This window comes from Oryza sativa, chromosome 3, assembly GCF_034140825.1.
Source record: "Oryza sativa Japonica Group chromosome 3, ASM3414082v1".
Lineage (NCBI taxonomy): Eukaryota > Viridiplantae > Streptophyta > Magnoliopsida > Poales > Poaceae > Oryza > Oryza sativa.
The window spans coordinates 21,797,140-21,809,697 of NC_089037.1; the positions used below are offsets into that span (position 1 = coordinate 21,797,140).

A 12,558-nucleotide genomic window follows, 5' to 3' on the forward strand; every position below is an offset into this window, starting at 1 on the left:
GTCCACAAAGGAGGCACACAGAAGTTCATGTTTCAACTCAATTGATATGAATCTGTCCTTTCCTTTGTAATTTATTTTTCCATAGGTACATCAACAATCTCCGGAATGCAAATCTGACTGAATCAAAAAGATTTTTTTTAAAAGAAAAGATAGCGTTCAGAGTTCAGACAAATCGAAGCCGGCCGGCCATGCACACCGCCACTTCCATGCGGGACTACTAAAACAGCTACACGGCGTCGTATATGCATGATACACTGAGATCCTACCAAATCTAGTACCATCATTCCCCGGACACACGTACGCTGCGTGCGCATCCAACGATCATCCATCCATCCATCCCGACAAGCGCATCACTTTCGTATATACCGACGCCCCGACCCCGAAACCTCGTTGATGTTATCACCACCCTTGCCGCTAAAACCCCACACATGTTTTGTATCCACATGAACGCCATGTTCATATATATGTCCCCGATTGTCTACCACGCACCACACACGATCGATCCAGCTCTAATATAATTGATCAGCTACCGACTGTAATTGAGCATGAACAAGCCACGGGGGCTACTGGAGCTCATGACGGCCGTCGACGCCGGCCTTGTCGCCGTAGACGACGACGGCAGCGCCAGGATTGCCGGCCACAGACGGCAGAGCGCGCCGGTGGTGGCGGTGGCGGTGGAGACACCGCCGACGTCCTCGACGGACGACGCGATGAGCTTCGAGTTCAGCGCGGCGGTCAGCTACAGCTCCGCGTCGCCGGCCAGCATGGTGTTCTCCGACGGCCAGCTCCGGGCGCACCAGTTCCCGGCCGTGCGGTCGTCGTCGGCGGCGAGCAGCCATGTGGCGTCGCCGGTTCGGAGCTGGAGCTCCTCCATGGGCGGCAGTGGCGGCGCCAAGGGTGGGTCGTCAGGCGGCGGGAGCAAGAAGAAGCGTGTCAGCTTCAACGACGGTGGCGCGGGGCGGGCGGCAGCGGCGACGGCGGCCAACGCCGGCGACCAGCAGAGGACGAGAGGCGGCGGCTTGCTGGGGTGCATGGGATCAACGTGTACGTGCGGGTCGTCACGTAACGAGGTGGTGGAGCCGAGCAATAATGCCAACCGTAAGGTCGTGGCCGCCGCCTGATCGAGCTTCTGCATGTTGCGACTATACTTAAGCTTAATGGCTTATATTCTGAGCTAATTTAAACTGCCGTACAAGGTTTCAGCATGAGTTACACTCGATCGGCGTCGTTAGTTATGAATTGGTAATTAATTTCATTTTGGCTGAAGCTCGTATGATCGACGCATGTGATGGAAGAATAATATATAAGATGGTGAACATGTATTATTGTGGAACAATAGGGTGATCGATGCATGTCACGGAAGATAAGTTGTTTGCTTTTCGTTTTTTTCAGTCTACTGTATATTCCCTCCGTTCTAAAATATGTCAACTTATGGACATGTATAAAGATAGAGTCTAATATGAGCTCTCTATATTAATTAATGTCACTAGAGACTATCCTCCTACAATAGTAGAGACGATAAGATTTCTAAACCATTAATGCATAAATATTTTTTATTGTACTTCTTTCCTTTTCTCCACGCTCATGCAACAAACTTTCCGTTAATAAATGCTAAAGAGTCGAGGGCATGTACAATGGAGTCTAATAACAGGCTCTCTTCGTTGTCATACAAAGTAAATTTGGTGACGTGGAAGAAAGAGAGGGAAGGAAGGAGAAACATCGTTGCTATGTATGATAATGACATAGAGTCGACTCTTAGCATTTATTAGGAAATTTTTTTTGCATTGAGTCTAATAAAGGAAAGATGACTAGTAAGAAAGTATTTTGGTACATTAATGGTTAAAGACCGTAACGTGATAGCCTCTAATTAACGTAGAGACCATACCAGTCTCTACCTTTGTACTTGCCCTAATACTCAATTAAACACTAGAGCTAGTACATGAATACTTATTGACAACTATTATATGGATATATACTAATTACAACTAAAAATGTACTATTTATGTATTATATATTAAAATCCCATTAGTACTCCTAAATCACCATGTGACGCTGTAATAAATTAGAGAAATTCTTACAAATTCTGGGAGAAAAAAAAGAAAAACATATATCCATCAATTTTTACTTAAATCATGGACCCATTATTTTTATCCATTAGATAAATTAGAAAGTGCCAAATTTCCCTTAAAACCATGTCTTACTTATTTACAAAAGGAAACAATTGTACATGTTCAATAAACAATAAAGTCGATATGAATATTTTATTGAATTAGTGATGTATTAGACTTATTTTGATCACATGGATGCATGATATCTCATAGTGCGATAATAAATAGTAGCGATAGACGAGTTTAAATATAACAAGATAATGTTAGTGCGGTGAGATGAAATTTATTTTGTATTTTTTTAAATAAACGATAAATAATATGCCCACATATCTTCGCGGGCTTCCTTCGTTCGTGGATTATGGCTTATTGTTGAGTGAGGGAAAACAGGGCATATAGTAGGGACCGCCTATGCATCACTCGGGTGATTTTTGAGAAAAAATCACCCAGATTTTTTCTTTCCTTGGATTTGCATCCAACAGACTACAAAATAAAATAACTAATACAAATTTACTTACACAACATTTTTTTTCAAAATTACAGTGCACTTACCTGTCATATCAACTAAATTTACATATGTAATTTTAGTTATATAGGACTGTAATTTTATATTTGAAATAAAATAACTAATGCAAATTTATTTACACAATATTTTTATCAAAATTACGTGCACTTACATGTCATATCAACTAAATTTACATATGTAATTTTAGTTATATAAGACTGTAATTTTATATTTTAAAGAAAATAATAAGTACATATTTACTTACACATTATTTTTATCAAAATTACAGTGCACTTACATGTAAATCAACTAAATTTACAAATGTAATTTTAGTTATATAGGACTGTAATTTTATATTTTAAAGAAAATAATAAGTACATATTTACTAACACATTATTTTTATCAAAATTACAGTGCACTTACATGTTAAATCAACTAAATTTACAAATGTAATTTTAGTTATATAGGACTGTAATTTTATATTTTAAAGAAAATAATAAGTACATATTTACTTATACATTATTTTTTATCAAAATTATAGTACACTTACATATCAAATCAACTAAATTTACAAATATAATTTTAGTTATATAGGACTGTAATTTTATATTTCACGACAACGATGAGAGGGACGGTGTCTCTCGCCGATCAGTATTGGCCGTGCTACCGGCGGCTGGCTCGCCGGTCAGAGGCCACTGTGTTACCGTGCTTCTCCGATCTCCATTATGGTGTGCGCTTGGGCTAGCTAGACACGAAAACCGACGTGCTGGTGTCCGACGTGCCGGCTGACGAGGCTGAAAAAAAACGTGAAATGTCAGAAAAAAATCACGCGAGTGATCGATAGCAAAATCGTTTCTTTTCTCCTCGATGCCGCACGATAACAAGTGTCTGATCGCATCTTTTTCCTCTTCCCTTCTATCCTCCCGTTGAACTGATGTCAACACCTCTGGCCATGAGTCCACGAGTCATGACCCTCAACACCGGAGTGGTTCATCGTCTCGTTGTGCCTAAGACCATCTCTCTCGCCAGCCGCCACGCCATTTAGATCCAGCCATGTTTCTTTCCCTTCAAGATCTTCACCGCATGCAACAAGCAAAGACCTCAAAATTTTTATTCAATCTGGTTTCCTTAGCTCTATTCTTTCATAAATTAACTAATTTGATATTTGCAAGCAAAATTATTGAAACTAGAATACAAGATTTGAATTTATTTTATTGCTGTTATTAATTTTCTAGACTGTAGGGCTAGGAGTAGTCAGTTTGAAGCAAAATTGTACGTCTCTATTGAAATATTATGGGCAATGACTTTATTATAGCGTACTAGTAACATGCACGTGCTAACGCTACGACGATATTTGACACGCTACAGTTATATGTGGCAATACAAATCAAAACAGTCAAAGAAAACATATATTTTGGCAATATAAGTATTTAAATATATAAAATTTTGAATCGTCAAGTAAATATATGCAACTAATTTTTTATGTACATTTGGCTTGAATCATAATTTCATATTCTCCATTTTTTGTTATATTCCAAAATATTCTTATAATATAATATTATCATCAGAATTTCACTTTTAAAAAACTTGCTTATCTTTCTTCGCACCTACAGCTTATACCATATAAGAGCCCATGCACATAACCCATCAACACATTTTTTTTGGAGGAGCTGGACTCAGTACTCCGGAGCCAACATGAATTAAATGCTAAGAGAAACCACATGAAACAGAGCTCTTGCCAATAGGAAGAAACCACATGAAACAGGGCTCTTACCAATAGGAAGAAAGATAATTATTCAGTCATATTTGTATAATACTACCTCAGTGTAGTTGTCGGTTTCGTGTCCAATTTTAAAAATAAATATGATTAGTATTTTTGGTGTTATTAGATGATAAAACATGGATAATACTTTATATGTGAGTTTTTTTAGTTTTTTCATACATTTTTCAAATAAGACGGATGGTCAAACGTTGGACAAGAAAATCCACAACTGCACTTATATTGGGACGGAGGTAGTAAGAACTTACTCTCTCCGTCCCAAAAATATAGGTACATCTAAGATTCAAATTTATCTCTAAATAGAACTACTTATCCCCATTAAATTTGTTTTACCTACTTTCTCATTTCAACCAGTCACAAATATTTCACACACATATCTTTTTTTAGAAAATAACATAGGTACTTGTATCTTGAGAGGTAGGGAGTGCATGTGTTCTACTTAGTTGAAGAATGGGGAAGATATGGCAAAGAGAGGAAAATATATAGTGCAAACCACATATATAGTGGAAACCTGGAAATTGTTGAATCGAAAAATGGACGTCTGAAATCCGTCCACGTCACCATGAGTAAATATTTTATTAGAGTAATTTTTTTACTCATGAGTAAATCTGCCAGTCTATTATTCGATCAACGGTAGTCTCTAGGTTTTCACTACATATGTGGTTTTCGCCACATATTTTCCCCAAAAAGAGTGACAAATTACGCAGGAATGTTGAATTAAGATGAACCGACAACAAGCTTAAGTTAACAAATAGAAAACCTGTGGTGTGGCGGGAGCAGGCTCCGGAGTGTGTTTTTGTTTTTTTTTTTTAGCTGATGATTGTCACCCACCTGCTGCTTGATTAATAAAGTTCTCATTTTACCCTTAAAAAAAAAGAAAACCTGTCTCATTTTCAATCTGACAAAGACTGTAACACTAAGGTTACTCTGATTATGTAAGAGACTAACATTAAATTGGTGGTGTTGGCTAATACTGGATCTGAATATTATGTGTTACTTCATTATTAGTTCAAGCACAGAACCATAGATAACTTGCTTCCAGCAATCAGAGGCACCTGCATCGGCGTATCAAACAAAAAGGTACAAAATCATTGAAAAGAGTGCAGTGCATGTGTACCAGTAACCTCATTCACCGGGTACCCGGATCACATTCCTTACCATAGACGCTAGCGAGGGATCGGATTGGGTATGAATGTGTCACCGGCGGGCGAGGCTTGGGCAGCCTCTTGCTGGCCCTGCCCGTGACGGCGTTGGAAGAGAAGCAGGAGATGAGAGAATAGAGAAGATAGATGGGAGTAGATTGGATCAATTGGTTGCTTTATTCATGAATCACTGGCCCTTTAATAGGCATACAATTAACTGAATTGTTGCTAATGAGACGGAAACAACCAACTAACTTAATCCTATCCATGCAAGCGCGATCACTGTTGCTCGTCCGGCAGTTGCAACGGTAGTTCAGGAGCCGGCGTTCTGAGCGCTATGGGCTGCCGCTGGCTCGCGATTCCTCCATTCGTAGATGATGCGACCATAACACCATTTTCTTCTGGGTTTACTCCCTTTGCCATGGCCTTTGATATTTGAAAATGAAGCATCCGTTGCAACATCACATTAAGATGTTGAAATCCATTAGAACAGCACCAAAGCCGTAGTTTGTAAACTTACAAGAAGTAATTTGTCAAGACCTTCCATCACAGGCAGATCCAAACTACTTAGGTCTGCAAAACACCAGAAAGTTAGATCTCCACACAAACGCGCGCATACAGACATGAAACCCCAATGTAACATCAAACTCTCCCGGGCAATCTCATTCACTGCTTGCGCCAGGGACATGATCTGCGGTTTGCACTTCTGCAACAAAATAATCAAAACACGCAGCCGCATCTTTTTTAATCAGGAGGCATCCATCCTGCCCCCCAAAAAAAAAGCTGCATACGTTCAAAGTAATTACGTAGCTATATGAATTGGAGCTCAGCAAAACTCGGTTCAATTCAGTCCATGGATCTTCCTAAGAAGTACACAGGAGAAGCTGACCCAATAAACTTGATCTATCATACACAACAAAAACTACCTTCTCTGCCCAAATTGCAGCTAGCCGAGGAAAACCATCTAACAATCCTAAATTTCTGTCATGCTGTAACACAACAACAAAAAAAAAATCAGTTACACTGTTAAACCCCCAAATCAATATATGTATCTCCAATTTTCCTCACTGAACAGCCCAAAATCTGCAGCTCTAAATAGTTTAATGCCAACCCAACACATGCATAAAGCAGAAAAATGCCAGAAGTACTGCAAAAAATGTTGTGTAAGGCAGTCCATGAAAGCAAATTTTATGAGACAAGCAAAATTCATAATTTGCCCTGAAAGCCAATGCAGAAAAGAGAAAAAAGAATTATGTGTATATTATCGTGGATAAATATATATGACTATTCAGTTGAAAAGGTTGTGTCCTGAAATTATTTTTGCTCAAAGATTGCTGCTGCCAGCCATTAGTTGTGGGAATGGTCAGCAGGCTTACTGCCACTTGCCGAGTTGCTAAAGATTTAACCTATTGGGTAAGCATTTTACCAACACACCGATGGAAGTCTTTAAAAAAATACCATAGCCACTCTGTTCATGACGATGGATAAATGAAGAAGGGGAGAACATGTGTACCTTTCATGGACGTATGCCCATACTTTTGTGCACTGCTCTGCTGTCAAAACATAGGAGCTGATTACTATGAATTGAAGGCCATCCAACAGGCCGAGAAATACCAACATGTGTCAAAGCATGTAAACCAACATTCTCCCTGCAAATACAAATTCACACTGCCATTTGGCAAAAGGAAAAAAACAAATTGTCTGAACAATCAATGAATGTCAGTTCTATTTATCCTCTGATGTTATATTTACGCTGCAACTGAGGCTCCATTGGCCATCCAAAAAAGGATCAATCAAGATGATGATACCCTCACAACGATGTTTTAGGATGATCAATATTCCAAATCAAAGACCGGACGAACTCCATGGTGCAAATAATAATTTGATTTATTTACCTGCCAACCGATGCCCTGGCTAATAATTGATGTAGGAACCATAGAGCTTGCATATCTTCTGGCAGCAATGAAAGTTCCTGTTGCATGTCTACAACTCAAAATTTTATTAGATTATAACTTCTACATGGACAACACATAATCACAGTTATTGGGACCGGACCGGACCGGCGGTTGGACCGGAAAAAACCGGAACCAAGGCCTCTGCCGGTTCGGTCCAGTTAAAAGATTGTATGTGCAAATGACCCGGTATAAACCGGTTGGGCCGGCCGGGTTTATTCGAAAACCGCTTAAAAGCCGGTCAGAAAACCGGCGCAGGACCACTCAACCGTGACCTGCTACTCTGCCGGACCACGTGCACGCATGGAGAAGGAGGCAGACCACGTGCAAGTGCACGCATGGAGAAGGAAATAAAGGAAAAAGGGGCGTATGGTGGGATTCGAACCCAGGATGGGCTGAATGGAGTTGTGGTGCACCAACCACCAAGCCATATTGTTGGTTATGTCTAGAGTGAATCAGTTATACTTAACCTTATTGAACCGACGGTTCAACCGGTCAAACCGGTGAACTAGTGAACCAAAGGCCTAGCCGATTTGATGGCCGGTCCGGTCTCAATAACTATGCACATAATACATTCTAGCATAACATTTTCTTTCTATTACTGAGCATGGTTGAAATACTGTAACGAATGAGTTAAGCAATCGTGGGCAAACAGAATAATGAGTAGTACAAAGCATAATTGAAATACTTTTTTTTTAAAAAAAAAGGTGCTCAACACAAACGAACCAGTCTTCGGAACTCCTCAATCTGTCTTCCTCTCCCACACAGTGAGGATGATAAGCTTCACGGCAGTCCATGAAAGCAAATTTTATGAGACAAGCAAAATTCATAATTTTCCCTGAAAGCAAATGAAGAAAGAGAGAAAGGAATTATGTGTATATTATGGTGGATAAACATATATGACTATTCAGTTGAAAAAGTTGTGTCCTGAAATTATTTTTGCTCAAATATTGTAGTACTGGCTAATGGACCTGTCATTCTTCATGAAAAATTCCATTTGAGGTTCTATAACAGATTAGGAAAAAGAACTGATGTCAGAGACCGCACTAAACCGATCGACGCAGCCGACAGCTATACACTGAGCCAACCAAATGAAATCAGACCAGAATTTATGCAAGTATTTATGTTAGCCATTTCAGTTAGCCTTATTTACTTGAATAATAGCAATAAGAGGTAATGATCTACTGTCACATGCGATCCAAACAGCTAGGCAATTCAACCAGTTTTGTCAGGAAGCATCTCTTTCTCATTGCTGACCATCCATGTTGGCCGTTTCAGTTGCATATTCTCAACCTGAACGTATGCATCACGGATCACCAACTTGAATGTATGGAACCACAAATCCACAGAAACAAGTAAAAGAGGGGAAACAGGTCTTACCTTCACTGCAAGCATATGAACAGGGGAATACAATCAGGCGAAGACGTGTGATATGGCGAGCAGCGGCATGACAGCGATCTGGTGGCGTGAAGGTGTCGAGGCAGCTCCTTATTTGATGGCGTCCAAAGGATTCTAGGGTTCTCGAGGGGGTCTGACAGCGAGGAGGAGGAGGCACCCTTGACATGACGGTGGAGAGGCGGCAGCGCCCCTGACCCGACGGCGACGAGGGTCGCTTGATCTGCGGCGGCGCTTCCAGACCGGAGGATTGGGGAGGGCAAAGGCGCGGGAGGAGGAAGTGACAGCGTTTTCTCGGGTGGCGCAGGGTAAGGCCGTGAGGAAGGGGATCGGAGGCCGCAATCGCGGGGGGTAGGAGGAGATCGCGCGGACGGGATTCTGGGGAAGGAATCAGGAGAGAGGATGACGTCCCCATCGATCGGGCGTGATTTTGGGGGATGGAGGCCGTGGGCTTGGTCGCTTGGAGGGGAACGATCCCGAACATCCAATTGCACGCAGAATGTCATTGGCCGTCCGATTTGACGAATGAGTAACGTAGGTGTAACACTCAGTTGATGCATTATAGGGTAGAATTGTGCAGATAGCCAGCTATTCTCCTTTTGCCTCAGGGCTATAAATGTCAGGCAGATATAGGGAGAAATTTCTCAAAAGCAAATCGCCATAAAACACCAACTATATAATTGTTCACAATTACCACCCTAATCAATGAGACATGAAAATATATCCTATCTTAAATTATTATTTCACGGTTATTCAGTTGCTAATTATGATGATTTTACTCTGTTTTATGTTGTAGGAGATTTGAGTATTCTCAGGATGGCTTATGATTTGAGTTTACATGATATTAACTTCTTTTGTCACATTTTGGTTAGCATTTTTTTATCGCTTCTTATTTGTTGTTGTAATTGTGTGCAGTTAAATTGTTCGTGTTATATGGTGATTTGCTTGAGCATTTTTATATTCCCCTATATGCATAGTCAGGGTTTACAAAACCGCGCGATTACCACACGATTATCGCGGTTACCATGCATGGTAACCTTTTCAGTCTTTTGAAACCACAGTATGTCCTGCGGTTACCACACGGTTTTCGCGGTAACTGCGCGGTTACCGCGGGGGTGCGGAAACCACGCCAAAAAGGTAAGAGGAACCCTGTGCATAGTGAAGTGGTGCACCCCTCAATTACTATCCAGCTCCACCAAACTGATCCTCATAATACACGTGAGGCTTAGGGGGCCTCTTCCTAAACCTAGCTCTCGCTGTTCAAGTTGTTTGCTACAGTGGGTGGAGAAGAGCACCCATCAAAGAGGACAAGATATATAGTGGAGCGACAAAGAAAGTGGAGGAGGATGCATGCAGTTGTTTTCAAAAGAAATTTGAAAATATACTATTTATTTTTTTCAAAAGTATTCGGGATACAATTTTTTTGGCAGAAATAAACGTCGATCTCGTACAACCGTTACGCGAAAATGACATGGGCATGACGAACTATCAATCTCGCAAAGGGAAACAGCGATATCGAACATTGTTGCATAAAGAAACAGCGGTACCGAATGTCTTGTTCAAGTGTGCCGCTTAAATAGTGATTAATTACCATAATTAGCGATTAATTAATAATAATTAGTGACTAATTAGTTGTTAATCAATGTGATTAAACAATAATCATTTGCTCTGTCGGCAGTCTCGCAGATTGGTTGTGCGAGACCGTATGCTCAACCGCGGCGCGTGGGGAGTGGTTCAGCGGTACCGTATCGCTTTTGCACTCTCACCACGCGGTATATTTGTGCCAAAAAAATTTAAATTCTAAAGATTTCTAAAGAAAATAAATAAACAGTATATTTTCAAATTTAATTCGTTGTTTTCCATGGTAGGGGAGGAGGAGGTAATGAAAGGCAAGGGGTGGCAACAGGGACAAGGATGCAGGTGGTGGTGATTCTCAAGCTCCCAGCTTCCCGCTTACCTCGATGGCTCAATGTCCACCGCTGAAGTTAGCCTCTGTCCATCTCATCTTTCGCCATCCACACACAATGGAGTTGAGGCATAGAGGTGGGAGAACAGGGCAGCTATGCCTGCTCGCATGGGCCGAAGTTGACCTGGTGATCCAAATCCCCAATCCTAGTCCAAGGTGCAACCAAATGCAAAGTTTTACGGTGTTAAGTGAAAATATTTGGTTAGACCAAGCCCGATATGAAACTTTGGTAAAAAGGTACACCGACGTGAAATTTACTAGAAAAAAGAATTTGTGGAGTCGAGCTACACCACTCTTGCTTTAACAATCATACCTTGCACGCAGAACGCATGAAACCCTATGATTCCAACTTCTTGTGGTTGGTGTAATATGAGGTGTACATGATGGCGTTGGTCCTCTCGAATCCCTCCTAAGCAGTTGTGCTACGTAGTTTGCCTCATTTGAACTCCTTCGACTCATATACTTGAGAGGGGAAGAAAAGGAGGAATCATTTGCCTCTCCTGTCCATGGCCACCACCACCGTCTCTCTCTCTTTGGTAGTTGTTGCCACCACCTCTCTTAGCTATAGCGCTTGTTTACCATCTTGTTTCCTCCATATTCCTCATTTTCAGCCGCTATCTCTCTTATGAGCCTGCCATCACATCTCTCATCTGCCGCCAACAGGATTGTTGTGGTGAGAAGTTTGGCCTCATAAACTTGGAGAAAAGTGCGTGGAATGAACACTGAATTTTCTTTAAATAAAATTACCTCTTTCGTTATATCAAAGGGGTCAAAGACATCAAAATGAGACTCTCTTGTATCCAAATGACAAATAGCACTAGCGGCGGACGAAATTGTTTTAGCCGTCCGATCATGTGGGTATGAAACTATGATCGCACAACCATAGCTGCCACCTCAACCAGTCTGTCTCGGTTGCTATCTTCCTTGCCGGTTTCACAATGACGATAGAAAGCCCGATTTCCCCTTTCTTGATGCCAACCGCAGTTGGAAGCCCTTCAGATCACATTCGGTGAGCGCCATTATCCTTCATGGTACCAGGCCTTGTCTTCTCACCGCTTAACATTGCGTCTCGCATTCCTAACCTCCTCTTTGTTGGCGTTTCCCAGGATTCACTCCCTCACCACACACGTGAGGAAGAAGAAGAATATCACTAAAAATAAACTCAGTTTGTGGGGACAAACACCGGTTTCTTGGCTATTTTTTATAACAAAGACACACACCACACCAAACACATCGTCTACTACATCTTTATACACACCGGCGACGTAGCGCCCACGCACCCAATTCTGCTACCTTCATGCGCACTCACGCCTGAAATCCGACAATACGGCCTGCACTCATTTGTGAGCCACTTGCTCCTCCACGAGACCTGATCAGGGTCGGCCCTAGGGGCGCGAGTGGTGCGGCCAATCTGGGCCCCCAAATTGGAGGGGCCCCACCCCCCTTGGAGTCCCAGGCATGAGGCCTGCCTGACGAGTGACGACCTGGCCCAACAGAGGAGGTGGAGCGTCGATGCATGCACGAAAGGAAGGCGTAAAAACAGACTCCGCGTGAATTGTCAGTCGTCAAGCGCCGCCCCTGCCGCCCACATCCTCTCATCAATCGTCGACTCCTCATCTCCTCCTTAGCTCCTGATCCTCACGGCGCTTGCGAGGCGGATTGGTGGCGTTTGGCGAAAATCAAAACAGCGTGTCGCTAGCCCCGCAGCAACGC

At 41.9% G+C, this 12,558-nt stretch overlaps 1 long non-coding RNA gene across 1 annotated transcript; it reads right to left on the minus strand.

Annotated features, from left to right (window-relative positions):
* Nucleotides 1-5,983: 5,983 nt before the first annotated feature.
* On the minus strand, nt 5,984-9,283 carry LOC4333294 (uncharacterized). Its single transcript, XR_010740458.1, has 4 exons — nt 8,865-9,283; nt 7,428-8,322; nt 7,046-7,181; nt 5,984-6,521 (listed from the first exon to the last, which is right to left on the minus strand). It is a non-coding gene; the product is annotated as an uncharacterized lncRNA (long non-coding RNA).
* Nucleotides 9,284-12,558: the final 3,275 nt, after the last annotated feature.